Source organism: Muscardinus avellanarius, assembly GCF_963383645.1.
Source record: "Muscardinus avellanarius genome assembly, chromosome: X".
Taxonomy (NCBI): domain Eukaryota; kingdom Metazoa; phylum Chordata; class Mammalia; order Rodentia; family Gliridae; genus Muscardinus; species Muscardinus avellanarius.
The window spans coordinates 31,411,518-31,429,954 of record NC_137792.1 but is presented as its reverse complement, the minus strand read 5'-3'; positions in this window follow the sequence as shown (position 1 = coordinate 31,429,954).

The following is an 18,437-nucleotide window of genomic DNA, read 5'->3' as shown; positions in this document are numbered from 1 at the left end:
TCACAGAAAATATAAAACTAGATGCTTTCCCTAATATGCAAAAACTAGGAAGAAATAGGCAATAGGAGGAGATCTAGTTGAAGAAAAGGCCCTATAGAGGAGCAATTAAGGTGACCAATCAGAGGGGATGGGATGGGGGAGGATGAAATCCCTTTAAAACTCATGATGTATGTAAACAAATGTATCCAAGTTAATCACCAATCAAGCATGGGATCGAGGGAGGGGGAGGGAATGGGATGGGGACTGGATAAAGGCTAATTGGATGATGTGTGCTTGTATATCCTCACAAGTCTTGTATTCCATTGTGATGTATGACTACAATGCACCAATAAAAAAAAAATATATATATATATATATATACATATTGAATATTGTTGAATGTCTTTACTACACCAATTGAAATAATAATAATACAATTTTTCATTTTTGATCTCTTAATGTGATTACACTGAAAATTTGAATGTTAAAATTAAATTGATCAAGCTAGTCATGGTGGCACATGCTTATAATCCCAGCATTTGGGAGGCTGAGACAGGAGGATCTGGGTTCGTGGGCAGCCTCAGCTACTTAGGCCCTTTGCAACTCAGTGAGAACCTGTTTTAAAATAAAGAATAAAAAAACAGGGAGCCGAGCATGGTGGTGCATGCTTATAATCCCAGCATTCAGGAGGCTGAGACTCGAGGATCGTGGTTCGCAGACAGCCTCTGCTATTTAGAGAGGCCCTCCGCAACTTAGTGAGAGCCTGTTTCAAAATAAAAGAATAGGGCAGAGGGTGTAGCTCAGAGGTCGAATGCCCCTGGGTTATATATATATATATATATATATATATATATATATATAGAGAGAGAGAGAGAGAGAATGTGCCTGGCTTCCATCCCTAGTATTGCAAAAAAATTGATCAAATGATGTTATGAATATGTACAAATATGTCACAATTGTGTATAACCATAATGCACCAATAAAAAAGATTAGTTTGTATTTCCTAGGATGAACTTCACTTGGTCATGATGTATTATACTTTTATATTACATATTGCCTGATTCAATTTTCTAAAATTTAAATAATTTTTACATTGTCATGAGTAAAATTGGCCATAATATTCTTTTTTGTAATCAATCATCTTGTCTGGTTTTGCTATCAGAATCATGTTGGCTTCCTAGAATGATTAGGAAGATATTCCTTCCTCTTTAATTTCCTTTAAGAGATTTTGATAATTGGTATGAATTCCTCCTTAAATATTACATCACAACTAAAGTCAGCTGGGCCTGAATTTTGTTTTGTGAAAAGACTTTAAAAACAGCACAAATTGCTCTTAAATTCTTAAGTCTAGAATGATGCATCACATTTTTCACAGTTAGAACCAGCTATGTGGTGCCTCCTAATTAAAAGAAGACTAGAAAATGTAGAGAAGCTCATAAATACTCAGTGGTCAGTAAATGTCTGTGTCATAGGATCTTTCTTAAAATGTGTAAAAAATTATGTGTACATGAGGAATTGCTCAAAAACTCCTTTAAGTCTTGAGCTGCAGCAACTATATTTGAAGGCTCATTTCTTCCTCTGCAAAAAGGCCACTGCTTTTATTACACAACTCTGGAAATAAAATCTCATTCTCTATCCTGTGGCTCTGTTCTCTGCTCAGTGGAAACTCGGTTTTCTTCCCTTATGGCTTCCGCTCCACATTTGGGAAGGAGAGGATCTTGTCCAAGTTAGGCTTTGGCAGGAAAAAAATGCTTTCTAGATTGGATCCAAGATGAAAATGGTTCCTCAGTCCTATGGAAATACAAATACCATGAGTCTTCCTGTCTTCCACTATAAATACTTCAGTGTCTGCAGCAGCTTCTTTTGGCTACAGAACTGTTTAAATGTGTCATGTCTATGGATATTTGAACTACAAAACCCCACAGAAGTCTGGATTTTATTAATATTTTATGTTATTAACACTAATTTATTAGGTATATCAGATAAGTTTATTTGTTAATAAATTAAGAGTTTATCAGAATTTATATTGCTCCAAGTCCATGCCAAGATGCTACAACAGAGACCCACTATCCAGTGGGTGGTTATCTTTCAGATCATAGTACAGAGATTTGCAGTGCAAGGCTAATAAAGCCTCTCTGCCATCCTCAATATGGGGCTTCCATTTCATGGTTCAAGATGGTTGACCAAATTCTCATCAGCTCCCAGCCACAATTAAAGGAAAAGCCTTTGGAAACATATAGACCCTGCACTGCAGACTTCAAAGTAGCATAAATTAGTTTTGCTTATCTCCAATGATCAAAACTTACTCATGGCCACACTAAATTTAAAAGGAGGGTGAAATATGCTTCTTGGTTTAGACTCCAAGTCTCTAGGTAAAACCTAGGAGTTCTATTACTGAAGAAAGGGAGATGGGATATTGAAGTGAAGTGCATATGGTTTTTGGAGTGCACAATGATGACTAGGATGCAGAAGAAAAAGTTTTGGATATAAGCGAAAGGGCAGAATTCAGGATGGCAGAAGACTGGTAAATAGGCACAGTGGGGATAGTCAGGATGATGCTATTAGGGCTAAAAAATATACAATCTTTTGGTCGCTTTTTCTGCCACTGGTTCTAGATTCAGTGAGCAAATAGCTAAGAAAAGGCGCCTGGATACTGTATCAGGATAATAAGGAAGAATCAGATGGATGCTACCTCCTGAAAATCGTTGGCTTTCCATAGTTGGAGGAAGAGCCATTTGGCCTTCTTTACCACTTGACTTTTCACAATAGAGGTAATTCCCCAGCCAGGCATGGTAGTGAATGCCTATAATCTCAATGCTTGGGAGACTGAGACAGAAGGATCACAGGTTTGAGGGCTGCCTTAGAAATTTAGTGAGATTCTATTGCAAAATAAATATATAAATAAAAAGGACTGGGAGTGTGGTTTGGAGGTTGAATGACCCTGGGTACAATCTCCAGTTCCAAAAGAAAAAAAAACAGTTTGTTGGACACTGCACTTTGCTGTCTATATTCCCCTTTAGAGTTGAAGGACTTATTTTCCCAGCTGTTGGGAGTGTTTCCAGCAGAGAGCCTGCAGCTGGCAACCTTTTGGAGAGATGCGTTTTGCTGAGTATAACTAGCTTGTCCAAATTTATGAGGAGCAGTCAGTATGCAGTACCTGTTTTCTGCAAGCATATAAAGGTCCTGTTCCCTTGTCTTAGCCCAAAAGAACTCTACAGGGCCATCTTCAGAGTTCCTCTTTGTTTGGGGTAAAGTCGACACTGAAATACATCACAGCTGACTGTTCCCTTGGCTCCTCCAGCTGCCTTCTTTCCTCCCTGGGGAATAGGAGCACACTCCTGCAGGAACTCCTGGATGCTGCTTGCCATCTCACAGCCTGCTTTTCAGGGAACCTGATCTGCAATGAGAAGCAAAGAATGTTTTCAGAGGTTTCACCTCCTCTCTAAATGTTCTGATGAGCCACATGCACTGCACTAAATGGATTCCTGGTAGGGGAAAAGGAACTTCACAATTGGCTTACACCATGTAGGATTTGCCCCTAGAGCTAGAGGAAGGACAGACTCCCTAAATTATGTGGATCAGAGGTGGGAATTGAACAAAACTGGGACTCTGCAGCAGTGAAAGGGCTGGCAATGTATGCAGGCTTGGAAACTATGTCTGAAGCAGTTGTTTTCTTCAGAGACTACTTTATTCAGATAACTTTTTTTTGGTGGTACTGGTGTTCTTGGAAGCCCTTCTACCTCCGGGCTACACTTCCAGACCTATTTTATATGTTTTATTTGGGAACAGGGTTTCTTAAGCCAGAGAGGCTAGCTTCAAATCTGCGCGATCTCCTGTCTCCGCCTCCCAAGAGCGGGAATTACAAGCGTGTGCCACCACGTCTGGTGTTTACTCAGATAACTTTATACCATTAAAAACCTTCAGCAAGCTAATGGGTGTGGTGGCATAGGCTTGAAATCCCAGCATTTGGGAGGCTGAGACAGGAGGATCGCGGTTCATGGACAGCTCAGCTACTACTTAGTGAAGCCCTTTCAACTCAATGAGACCCTGTTTCAAAATAAAGGATAAAAAATAGGGCTGCATATGGAGCTCAGAAGCAGGATGCCCTGGGTTACATTCCTAGTACCCTCACCCCCCAAAAACCTTCAGCAGGTGTGGCTGTACACACCTATAATCCCAGTACATGGGAGGTTGAGACAGGAGAATTATAGGTTGGAGGCCAGACCCAGAAATTTACACTTTAGTAAAACTCTGTTTCAATTTTGTTTTAAATAGGGTTGGGGATGAAGCTCAGAGGCAATATGCTCCTGAGTTCAAGTTCAGTCCCTAGTATCTCTCTCTCAATCTCTCTCTCAATCTCTCTCTCTCTCTCTCTCTCTCTCTCTCTCTCTCTCTCTCTCTCTCTCTCTCCTTCTCTCTCTCTTACACACACACACACACACACACACACACACACACACACACACACACACACACCAAACAACAAAAACACTTCCAGAGGTTAATCACAGTGGCACAAGTCTGTAATATTAGTACAAAGGAGAATTATAGGTTTGAGGCCTATAATTATAGGTTTGAGTCTCAGCAATGTGAGAACTTAAGCAACTTAGTGAGACCCTGTTTTAAAATTAAAAAAAAAAAGATTGGGGATATAACTTGGAGGCAGAATGCCCCTGGATTCAATCCTCATTACTACAAAATAACATAAAAATTAGGAAAAAGGAGAGCCGGGTATGGTGTGAACGTTTGTAATCCCAGCACTTGGGAGGCTGAGACAGGAAGATTGCGATTTGTGGACAGCCTTAGCTACTACTTAGTGAGGCCCTTTCAAACTCAGTGAGACCCTGTTTCAAAATAAAGAATAAAAAATAGGGCTGGGGGTGTAGCTCGGAGGTGGAATGCCCCTGGGTTCCAAAAAAAAGAAAGAATGAAAGAAAGAAAAAAGGGCTAGGGGTATTATTTTGGAGGTAGAATGCCTTTATGTTCATTCTTAATCCCTGCTCTCTCTCTCTCTCTCTCTCTCTCTCTCTCTCTCTCTCTCTCTCTCTCTCTCTCTCTCCACACACACACACACACACACACACACACACACACCTTCAAAGGATACCCATAGATTACTTTATTTTCTCTTGTTCCAATCCACCCAGAGAAGTAACACATGTTCAACAGTCACAAGGGTTCACTGTCTCTTATTTTCCTACATCAAGGATTCTAAGAAAGCAGGAAAGGAGAAGAGCACACAGATGGGATGGTACAAATCAGGCCTTACAGAAACTTGTGTTTTTGACACGTCCACAGAGCCATATTGCATTCTCCTTGGGAATCACTCATCTAGAACTTTTAGGCTCTAGGATAAAGCTGACTTTAGCCTACTCTTTAAAGATCCAGGAACTTTGGCTTCAATTTTCCTTTCCAGTGTCTTCTCCCACTGTCTACTACATACTTTCTACTTCACACACATATGTTTTGTGAATTGTATCGAATTATCACACCCAATTCATGTTTCTGGTCACATTCCTTCTTCTATTTCTATTTTCAAAATCTGTCTTAAGCCTCATCTCCTCCATAACTGCTTCCTTGACCCTTTCCAGCCCACTCTGACTTCCCATCTACTATACTACCCTTAGGGTCACCCAGTAGATGCTTGAGATTCACAGAGGCTTTATAAACCACAAAGACATCAAATGTAGTTATTTCTTTTGTTTTTCCTTCCTGTACTGGGGATTGAAGGAGGAGAATTCTACCCCTGCGCTACACCCCTGGCCCAATTTATATTTTTTATTTTAAAAATATAAATTAAAACAAGGTCTCATTAAGTTGTTGAAGCTGACCTTGAACCTGTGAGCCTCCTCTCAGCCTCTAACATACATGGGATATAGATATTTGTATATGTGTTCCTAGCCTTTTCCCTAATCACATTTTTATAGAGCTGGGTGATTGCTGGACATGACTACACTACAAGTTAATAGCAACAAAGGCTTAATCACCTTAAGAACATTTAGCAGAGCTGGGCTGGTGGTACACATCTTTAATCCCAGTACTTGGGAGGCTGACAGGAGGGCATGGAGGTTTGAGACCAGCCTCAGCAACTTAGTGTGGCCTTCAGCAACTTAGTGAGACCCTGTTTCAAAATTTAATAAAATAAGGCTGAGGGTAAAACTCAGAGGTATAATGCCCCTTGGTACAATCCCCAGTAATACACACATACACAGTCACACACACAAACACACACACACACACACACACACACACACACACACACACACTTAACATATGGGAAAAATTCTATTCAAATGTAGATGCTAAACAAACTAGTCCACTCACTAGCTAAGCATCAAAACCTTTAAGAGTAAAATAAATGTTTCGATAATTTTTTTAATTAAAGAAAGATGTCACATTCCATTCAGGCTTCTCTAACAAAATACCATGAACTAAGTAGTGGATAAACAACAGCTTGGAAGCTGGGAAATCCAAGATTCAGGCACCAGCAGATTTGGTGTCTGGTGAGGGCTTGCTTCCTGGCCCATAGGTTGTACCTATTGGCTGCATCATCATAGGGTGGAAGGGGCAAATGAGCTCCCTTGAGACTCTTGGGCCACTAATCCCAGTCATGAAGGATCTGCTTTTATGAAATAAATTATCTTCAGAGGCTTTATCCCTTCATATCATTATCTTAGGGGGTTATGATTTCAACATATGGATTTTGGAGGAACACAAACATTCAGACCATAGCAACAGGGAATGTGTGTGTGTGTGTGTGTGTGTGTGTGTGTGTGTGTGTGTGTGTGTTACTGGGGATTGTACCCAAGGACATTCTACCTCTGAGTTTCATCCCCAGCCTTATTTTTTAAAAATTTCTAAAAGGGTCTCAATAATCCTTAAATGCCAATGATCTCTGGTAAATTCTTAAAGAATTCTACACATAGCAAATGGATTGGAAGAAATCCTGTAGTGTAACTCTTCATATTCCCCAAGTGCCTTTGCATGCAGCTAACAAATGTTTGATTAATGAATAGTTGAATCATAATTCACTATCATTAACTGTAGTTTTAGTGTTAAATGTTATTTTAAGAATTAAGAAATTACATAATTAAATGTATTACAGTGTTCATTGAAGTTTTCATGTAGAAAAGATTTAAGACTTTCCCAAACAAAACAATGTAATCTATCCATTTATTTATTCAAAAAGCATTTTTGAGTAACTACCATGTGCCCTTTAATGCCATGAATACAATGATGGACAAATAGGACACTGTCCCTACTTGCATGAAAGAAGTTTTAGTCTATTGGGAAATGCACATATTATTCAAATACTTTATGCAAATAAATACCATGATGAATCTAAACAATTTATTAATATTTTAATGCTATGAATATATTCATAATAAATAATATATGTATTATTATATTAATACTATGAAGCACATATATTAATGCTATGAAGCACATATTTTAGTTATTTAGTGGTGCACAGTGAACCAACTAAAAATTTAATGGCTTAAAACAACAACTATCACTTCTTATTATCTCTCATGGGTCTAGGGTTAATTTGGTTCATCTGGGCCAAATTAAGACCTCCCCACTCAGGGTTTGTCATGCAGTAATTGGGGTTGTAGGTTTTTTAAGGGTTTCTTTATCCCTATGTCCTGCAGCTGATATTATCTATTGACTGAAATCTCAGTGACCCCACTTTGGGTCTTCCGATATGATTTCTGGCTTCAAAGAATACCTAAAAAACCAGCATCACCTTTTTTGAGCTGTCCTTGAAGGTCATACAATGTTACTTATGGCATAGTCACAGAACCACAGAATCACCTTAATTCAAAGGGATGGAACCCAGAGACCCTGTATGGAAAGAATGTCAGTGTCACACTGTAAGAAGTGCATGAGAGTTGGAAGATATTGTTACAGCCACCTTGCAAAATAAATAGTTCATAAGACAGACAGACAAAGTTATCTACTACGAAGACAGGGAAAGCTTCTCTGAAGAAGTGTCATTTAAGATCATATTTGAAAATAAGATTTTACCTAGAATAAGGAATAAGAAAAGCAAATACTCAGAAAGATGTGTGCTATGAAACTGAGGCAGAAAGCAACATAACACACACTGAAATAAGGTCAGTATGAATGCAGTGCAGAGAGTGATGGGGAAGGGCTGGGAAAGTTGATGCTGGATAGGTAGACTAGCCCAGATCAAACCATGCTGGCTATGTTAGAAGCTTTGTTTAATCTATATGTACTAGGTAAAGAAAAAGTGGGTTTAAGCTAGTGAGTGACAGTTTGTTCTGACCATAGCAAGTGAAGAATATACTAAGGTTTCAGGAAAGACAGGAGTGGATGAAGGAGACCACAAAGAAGGCCATTCATGGGAGTCCTATTGAGAAAGAAATATGATATAGCTTCAGCTAAGTGGGTAGCAATGAATATGAAGAAGGCATGGCTGGATTCAAGCACTGTATGGAAGGAAATCATGGGATTTAGGAATGGGTTGGGTGGGATGTTGTGTAGTGCAAGGAAAGAGTCAAGGAGGAATCATGGTGCCAGCCATAGGAACATGGAAGACTTGTAGAGTACAGGTCCTCAATTTATTTTGTATGTGTGTTATTGATTGTGCATTTGAGCACTCAAAGGAAAAGATTTATCAGTAATACAAAGAACACATACCAGAGCCTGAGAATGCAAATTCATAAGTTCTCATTGTTTAGCTGCCAAGTCAAGTTGTAAGTATGGATAAGATCATCGAGGGAAATAGTATAGAGATTCTCATGGAATACAGCATTTGTTGGTTTCTTGGAGACTGATGTGTGGGTAAAGAGAATAAGAAGCATCCAGTGGGGTTAGAGGTAAGACAGTGTGGTCTCCTGAAGGCTAAAGGTGTTGTTAGTGTTAATAGAAGTGATAAGTAATTATTAGTAGTGAATGCTGTTGTGAAGTTTATAAATATTAGGACTAAAACATGTCTATTGGGGCCCCAAACCTGCAGTTTATGAAAGCAAGAGTTATTTCAGAGTGCAATAATGAAAGCAGATAATTTAGAAACCTTTGTTTTTGTAAGGGAAGGAGAAAGTTGGAGGAAAATTATATAATATGGTCATCATGTAATAGAACCCATTTTGAAAATAATATATCAAACAGCAGGTTGTGGTGGCACATGCCTGTAATTTGAGGAAGTTGAGACTGAGTACTGAGGAAGCTGAGACAATAGCATTGAAGGTCTAAGGACAGCTTCAGGCAACTTAGAGAAATCCTGTTTCAAAATAAAAAGGGCTAGGGATATACTTTGCAGGTAGAATGCCCTTGGGTTCAGCTCTCGATACAAAAAAAAAGACATTGGATTTCACAGTACCAGATCATAAACTGAAGACACGTCACTGTGTGTCCTTCTTAAGAATGGGTCATGAGACAAATGTGGAACATGCTTGTAGCTTATGTGTTTCTGATGAACAGAAATTGCACCAACATCAGGAGAAGGGAAGAGAGAGAGAGACGGGAGAGAGAGAGAGAGAGAGAGAGAGAGACAGACAGACAGACAGACAGACAGACAGACAGAGACAGAGACAGAGACAGAGGCAGAGAACGAGCCAGAGCAATGCAGGAAAGCTTCAGGTGGCTGCATAAAAAATATTACTGGTTCTATAGTAATTCTTTATTTTTTTGCAGGTCTGGGGATGGAACCCAGGAGCATTTGACCTCCGAACTATAGCCCCTGCCCTATTTTTTATTCTTTATTTTGAAGCCGGGTCTCACTGAGTTGCAGACGGCCTCACTAAGTAGCTGAGGCTGTCTGCGAACCGCGATCCTCCAGTCTCAGCCTTCCGAATGCTGTCTACAGTAATTCCTAATTCTCTAACCCAACACTGGTAGTTCAGACACCTTTTTAGCTTGAATGTGTTCAACTCATGTGGGTCTTTGTGCAAATATTTTCATGTATCATCAACTTTTCTTTGGGTATTTACTAGGGTCAGTGAAAGACTTATCCTTGGACAGCACTCAGAACAAAAAAAATACAACAGGATTTCACTAAATGAAGCATTTGATTAGTTATCACTAATAGCATGATGTAAGTCCTGGAAGAACTATTAACTCATTGTTTCTAATCTTGGTCTGGTTTTTGTACTTGGCTCTAGCTCTCAGAGCTCTGGCCAGATAGCAGGGGTTTCTGCATGTTCTATGACCTCCCTGAGGACCTCCCAATGAGTCAGAAATGTTCACCATCCAAGAGAAGTCTTTAGGAAAAAGAAGAGAAAGGCTATGGCCTCAAGCACAGGGAGAGACAACCTAAACTGAGTGCACAGGTAGAGGCAACCTAAATTGAGTGCACAGGTAGAGGAAGGAGGGAGGACAGAGTGAAACATGAGAGGTGTGTTAGCAGATCTCACAGCGAGAAACCTTTCTTTAGCCTCTAGGACTAATGTTCCAGTATAAGTTTTGGCAATAATGTTGAACTTTGCCTTGATTACAAGTGAGCAAATAAAAGCATTCCATCTCCTCCAACAAATAGTTCTTTGACTTGAAACATGTGACAAGTCTGTACCTCCAGCAGATGTTTTCTGAGTGAATCAGCATTCTAAACAAATGAATCCCCAATTTGTGCAAAAGCATCAATAGAATCAGCAAACGCTAGGCATGATGGCACATCCCTGTAATCCCAGTGCTTGGGAGGCTGAGACAGGAGCATTGCAGGTTTGATGCCAGCCTCAGGAACTTAGTGAGATCTATTTCAAAATAAAATTTAAAAGGGCTGGGGATGTAACTCAGAGATAAATGTCACCGGGCTCAATCTTCAGTACAATGAATGAATGAATGAATGAATGAATGAATCCAAAGTATCAGCAAGGAGTAAGAAGAGAGTGGGGAGAGACAGTCCAATAGATGCAGTTTTTAGCACAGGAGTACAATTGCACTATTTTCAAATTTGGCAGTCAAAGAATCATGTTGAGGATAAGTAGTGAGAGGCAAAACTACCTCAGAAGGATCCTGAGCAGATCCCACTGGACTTGGAACTGGGTTGATTTTTTGGGGGAGGAGATACACTATCTTAATAATTGGGTAGAGGCACACCTCTGAGGATAGTGTGCATGCAAAAAATGTTCCAACCTCTCACCAGTTATATTCCTTTTCAAATGCATAGCCCCAGGGATACAAATTGATTGCCTCCTCATTACCACATTAAAGTATTCCTGCTTTAGAAGTATTCTGGCCTCCTGCTTCTCTGTTAGGCAGGGAGAGCAGCGCTCCCAACCAAATTACAACCCAATGTGAGGTCTTTGAAGTTATGGGGCTCAATCCTTATAGGAAAATGAGTTCACCACATAATACAACTGATGTTTCCTCTCTGTTTCATTTTATCCACCCGAGTCTTGGATCGTGTTCCTTTGTATATATTCCCGTGGGTCCTATCTGGCACTTTTTTCCCCCTGGGACTCAGATGTCCTGCATCAAGATTCAGATGCTGATATTTGCTTCAAAGTGTGATGTTTCCTTCACGCTCCCCTATTTGAGTTGCTTGTTCTGTTTTCTTTTTTCTTTCCTTTCCTCCAACATCTACAATGATTTCATCCATTGTGTTGACTTCTGCTTTTCCTTACATGCAAGCATTTAAAATCTACCCCAACTCCTCATATCTCTTACTGATTTCAAGTAATCTTTCCTTAGCTCTACCTACATTGCAATTTTGCCATGTTCAAAAGTAAATTCACTTGCTTTCTACACTGGCTCCTCAACAATATCAGTCAAAGAGCAAACAGAGACACAGAATCAGTAGGGAATATATTGCATTGGGCCAATATGGATTTGTTACAGAAAATTGCCTTTATGCAACTGTGGCAGCTGGCTAAGAAGTCTCTTTATGGCTGGTCTCTGAGTCTGATGCCAGAATTTGAAACTCATGGGGCCAAATGTACGAGAGGAAAGACAGATGTAAAGTGTGCAAGATCAAAAATAGATTAGGAGCTGAGTGTGGTGGCTTAAGCCTATAATCCCAATTCTTGGGAGGCTGAGACAGTGGGAGCTCAGGGTCGAGGACTATTCCGCAATATAGCGAGACTCTCACCAGTCTAGTGAAACCCTGTTTCAAAACAAAACAAAAAAATATAAGAAGGGCTGGGGTAAAATGTCCCTGGGTTCAGTCCATAGTACACACACACACACACACACACACACACACACACACACACACACTAGAAACAAGGAGCATGAGCTAGAACTCCATGAGGAAGGACTGGAACTCCTGTTAGTTCTTGTCTCTGTCCTTGATGATGAGGGCATCCAACAGAAGTGGGACTTTGTCATAGAACTAAAGAAGCACACCTGGCCTAGGACCTAGAGAAATTGTGAAAGAGAATCAGTAGTGAAACGGGGGTTTCTTGAGAGAAAACCCGCTGAGTTCTTGTCTAAGGTGAGCGAAGAATGACACCCGCAGACCTCAGGAAGGGGAGTAAAAGGTTTATTGGATGCAGCAGGGAATGGGGCAAGGGTGGCTGAACACCCCCAAAGGGGCTGGAACTCTGGGTCCAGCAGCTGCCTTCAGGACAATACTTGAGAGTAGCCCAAGCCGAATTGCCTTCAGGTGCAGGCAGCTTTCTTCCAGAGTCCACGTGATCTGCCAGAAGGGAATAGAGAAAAGTGGCCGAACACCCCATAGGGGAGGTCGGAACTCCGGGGTCCAGTAGCTGCCTTCAGGGTCACTACCCGAGTGTCGCCCGAGCCAAGTGCCCATCAGTTGCAAACTACTTTCTCCCAGAGTCCACACGATCTGCCAGAAAAGAGGTATAGGTCACCCCTAGGGGCCTGGTCAGCCATGATGTCCAGCAGAGGCCTTCAGGTCACTACTTGAGAGTCGCCCGAGCCACGTGCCACGTGCCACGTGCCCTCAGATGCACTCTTCCTTCTCTCAGGGCCAACATGACCTGCGAGAAAGAGAACAGCTCCCCAAAAGGGAAGGGGGTCCCGAGTGGGAAAGTCCTCCTTTGCCATCCGACTGGCCAAAGCCTGACCACTTGCTAGTCCGCTTTGGTTAGGGTGACTTTGGGGTTCTAAGGAGAATTTGCATAGGGTATTTGCAAGTCCTTTGAAGGGTCTCCTTTCAGGAATGCCAGACTTGCTCGGTGGGTTTGTTGATTAGGAAACTCAGGATGGCTTTGTGAAGCTCTGGCCTTCTTATCTCTGAGCCTTTGGAGTTTTAGGCATTTGTCGCCCCTCAGGAAACTCAGGAAATTAACTTTTTTCTACCAAGGCCTTTTCCCTATCTGCCTATTTTCTTTCTACGTCCTCAGTAGCATGCTCAGTTGTTGCTTCACACTAAGGTGATGAGTCAGCAGATCAGCAACATATGTGACCTACAGAATGGCCAGTGCTTCCCTTATTGCCTCCAAATCTCCAAAAGTCTCCCCTGTGGCTAATTTTAACTGGAAACAAACAAGAGAGTAAATTCTGGGAAATATAGCTCAACCCAGACAAGATGACATATTACAAAGCCTATCCACCCTAGTCAATTTGGCATTCAGACATATCTTCTTGACGTGTACTTAATCTCTAAATAAAGACAATACCAAAGTCATACTTCTGCTTAATATGATACAACTATTCCTTATAATTCAGAAAAATGAAATAACAACCTTTCCCCAGAAGAGAATACAAAGTTCCTTTTTTACTTTTGAATGATTGTTTTCTAAGTTGATTCACATATTTCCTTTGGTACCTTATAACTTATATAAAATATAAGATAAAAAATAAACTATTATTAAGACATTGTGTGTTATATGATAAGATAGTGAGAAAGGAAAGAAAATAAAGATATCTGGTTAGTATATATAAAATCATGTATGTGTTATAACAAGAAAGAAATATTTATTTATTGGTACTGGGGATTGAACACAGGGGCATTCTACCCCTGAGATACACCCTAGCCCTATTTGATTATTTTGAGAACAGGGTCTTATTAAGTTTTGAAGGGCCTCACTAAGTTGTTGAGGCTGGCTGTGACCTATGATGACCTCTTGACCCTAATTGATCTCTCTCTTTTTTTTTTTTTTTTGCGGGTCTGGGCATGGAACCTAGGGGCATTCGACCCCTGAGCTACACCCCCTGTTCTATTTTTTATTCTTTATTTTGAAACCGGGTCTCACTGAGTTGCAGAGGGCCTCACTAAGTAGCTGAGGCTGTCTGTGAACCGTGATCCTCCAGTCTCAGCCTCCTGAATGCTGGGATTACAAGTGTGCTCCACCATGGCCGGCTCCCTCATTTTGACCTCTTGATGCTACTCCCATGATTATGCTATGTTACATGGCAAGAGACAATTTTCATGTATAAAGTTACTTGTCAATTAACTTTAAGGTAGAAGTTTCTGAGTGAGCCTAAATTAATCACAAGAGCCCCCTCAAAAACAAACACATTTTGGGAGCTGGGCATGGTGGCACACGCTTGTAACCCCAGTGCTTGGTAGGCTGAGACAGGAGGATAGCACAGGTTTGAAGCCAGCCTCATCTACTTAGTGAGGCTCTCAGCAACTTAGTGAGACCCTTTTTCCAAATAAAATATAAAATAGGTCTGGGAGTATAGCCCAGAGGTAGAAAAGCCCCTGGGTTCCACACCAAAAAAAAAAAAAAAATTCTGACTAGTGGTCCAAGAGGAAACAAGAGATTCAAATGTGATGGAGATTCAATACAAGGGAGGTTCTCTATTGTATAGATAGGGTGTCCACAGGGTGAAGACCTGGGAGTGGTGTCTACTTAAACCAATAACTAGCAAGAAAACAGGAATCCAGACCTAGACTTCTAGGGCGTGTCTGGCTTTGGGCTGTATTTAATGTTTGAGGTAGCCCTTCATGCCAGAGGTGCTGTTTTTGTCTTTCTTCTCAACTTCATTTTTCAAAATACTACTCCCCGGTGACAGCCTGTTCGCTTCTCTTTCAGCTGAAATCTACAGTCATTGTGCTAGAGCCCTGCTGGTATGGTGATCAGGTACGGTGAGAGGGGATTTATAGTCTTATGATTAAATCTTAGACTTTTAAGTGTGCCTTGTGTTCTTGCACTGTGACCTTCACAAGTGTTTCTTAGCTTCAGGTGAGACAGGAGGGCTGAAGAATGGGAAATGGCCTTCCTCTTGGTGGAACAAGACCCTGGTAATGTCTTTCCCCTTATAGAGTAGTCCTTTTTATAGAGAAGTTTCTAGCATATTTCATTGGGGAGGGGAGTAATTGGGATGGAATCTACGGTTATTCTTCCTCCAGCTACACCCCAGACTGATTTTATTTTTATTTTGAAACAGGGTCTTGCTAAGTTGCAGAGACTGGTCTTGAACCTGTGATCCTCCTGTCTCAGCCTCCCAATTACTGGGATTACAGCTGTGTACCATCACGCCCGACTCTGAGCATATTTCAAATGATTAATTTTCCCTTCTTCCTACAATATCAGAAAGGAACTTTCATGGACATTCATCATGAACATTTGGTTTGATTCTTGAAGGTAAAGCCTGTAACTCTATGTGAGATTTCTCTCTGACTAACCACCAGGAGTCTCTCATTCTCTTATTCTACACTAAACCTCCAGCATTTTTTCTAAATTGCCATTTAAGTTTATGGCTTCAGCCTGTCTTCTGCTTCAGATCATGGCTATGACTTTCTAGACTTCCCTGTCTTTCCAGATGGCAAAGGACAGCAATTTGTCCTGAAAGCTTGTTTCTCTTCTTGAGTTGGAGAGAAGTCATCCATTTTTAGTATGCCCAGCTTTTTCTTATAAGGGTAGGAACAATGGCTGCCAAGCATGTGGCAGCTGTAACAGAAAGTTCTTAATTTTATTCTTCATCTCTGTATTCTAACATTTCTCCATTCTTCTTCTGACCTCCTATTCTTCTTTGAAAAAAGGACTTTTTAAAATTTTTACTGTGAGCGTCAAGTAGATATTTTCTGAATTTGTCTTTCCTTTTTTGTAGTTTATTTTTATAACATATGTTTTCCTTTGAATCTTTAAAAGTATTCCCTTTCCCTTGTACTGCATATTTTTCAACCTGTAGAGATTGCATTGTTTCATACTGAATATTTATCCTAGAAATAGAATAAATCTCTTTAAACCAGAGGAATGTAAACAGATACTTTTCTTAGACTGTCTTTAGCTTCTTTAGTCTTGACCTTGAGCATTCTGAATTTAACCCTTTCAGAACTAGATTTTTTAAATTTTTTATTGATGCACTGTATTCATACATCATAATGGGATAAAAAAACTTGTGCAGACATACATTCACACATCGCCCAGTTAGCCCCTACCCGATCCCCACCCCATCCCCTCCCCATCCCTCCTTCCCATGCTTGGCTTAGTGGTTGACATCTAATATTATTATAGCAATTTATCCAAAATTAACAATGATAATCTCACATAACAGATTCATTTGTCAGAACTAGATTTTTCAAAAATACTAGTGAACAGAAATATGCCTTACTCTGCCTGCTCATCTGACATGCATTTAGCATGATTCCATTAGATGCTTATCAAATAACTTTGTCTTTCTATCATTAAGTTCTTGGAAAGTCGGATATAGTCTGTAGTTTGTATAGCTGTATTATGTGAAAGACTAAATCTAGTATCATTATGCTACTCAAAGTATGGTCCTGGGACAAGTGTTTCTCTCTGAATTGCTTGATACTGTCTATAATGGAATAAGTAAAGAAATGGAGAGTATAACTAACAATTGTTATCACAATTCGATGGAATGATTTTACATTTGTGGAATCTAATAATAAAATCTTGGACTTTTATTTTGTATGTTGGATCACTGGAACAAATAGTCTTTCAGATGTATTCAATTGAATACATTGTCCCTAAATATTTTTACTGCAACATAGTAAAACCCAAAGTCAAAACATCTTAATAGTTATAACAGGAAATGGTTCTGATATGTAGGTTAAAAAAAAGTCATGCTAGCTAGCAGAAAATTGTTCTTCTATATGAAGTAAATAGGAATTGAAGAAAATTATCTTCAAGTTAATTGTGCCACATAAATCTGGCCAAATTAGAGCCCAACCTATTGTGAGAAACTCCTCTTATGGTCTTGTACTTTGCCACACAAAGCCTGTGAATCCAATTGAAGGGTAGAGCTGGACTGAATTATGTGTTGCACAAAAGGCAGGGAAGTTTGGGCAGTACAATCGCTGCTGAAATAGCCAATGATTGATTGGTTGATGGGTAGTATCTACAATGACAAAAGCCCATACTTCCCTCTCCAGAGCATGACCACAATAATATTGGATTTTACGGCTAAAACAGGACTCATCAACTTGCAAGTAATGAGTTATATCACCAAGCTCTCTGTGATGTAGCTTAAAGTAATGCTTGTGTATTTGGGGATAGATACCATAGTGTGAGCTGGGATGTAGAAGGAAAAACACCAACTGCCATGTGCATGTATGTTTGTATCACTTTGAATCTCACTATGATGCATCGTTACAATGTATTAATACAATAAAAGAATCATTGAAAGTATTTGACCCTTAGGGACAAACTGTTCAATTGAGCCTTATGAATTTGATTCATTTTCCATCTTATTTTTTTCTAGGGGGTCATATTTAGTGATTTTACAAAAGCCTGGATCCATGATGGACTGTAAATTATTGAAAAATAGTCATTTGCCACAGATTGAGAAGCGCTTCCCTAGAATGCCTCACACTTGACTGTCTTCTTGGTTTTTATTCTACCACAGTCAATTCTTAAGGTGCAGTGAGCCACTATGTTTCCTCTTCCATTCCTATCCCTTTATTGTGAGAGGATGTAGAAAGAAAAGAACTGAAGACCTACTTTGAGAGAGTGTGAGAAACAAGAGGTGTGGTAAGAATGAGTGGTGGGAAGAATGAGCGGGCCAGAGAATGGCTGGCCATGACTCTGACTTTCCCAGGAAGCTCCTATTCTTCAGTAAGTGGGTGGCTGCCAGGTCCTCCTCCAGCGCTGGCGTGGAGTAGCAAGCTGAAGGAAGAAAGTGGGAGTAAATCCCTGGAATCTGTTTCTGCCCTTCCTCAGGGGACAAGACTGTGTTGTTGAATTCAACCTCTTCAGCACTGTGCAGAGCTCAAAGACACCTCCACTCCTACCGGTCTGTGTTTCCTTCCATTTCACTCTAGCACATTGTCCAACACTCAGGAATGCTTCAGAGGATAGAACTGATGCTGTCTGCATGCCCCTGGGGCTCCTTGGTGTCTTCTCATGGGCAACTGGGCTGTGCTGTCACAGATACTCCTGGAAAGCTAACTTTTCCTTCCTCTGAATCTGTGGCATTGAGTCTTTTAACATTTTCAATGATTGATTGACTTGTTTAATTTAGGAAGGAAATATCACATACTTAAACATTTAAACAGTACATGGGGCTGTATAATAAAGAAATGATTCCACACACTCTATCTTTCCCATACCTTGGCATAGGAAACACAAATAGTAGCAAGATGTATGCATTATTTTGTTCCTCATTGTTTCACA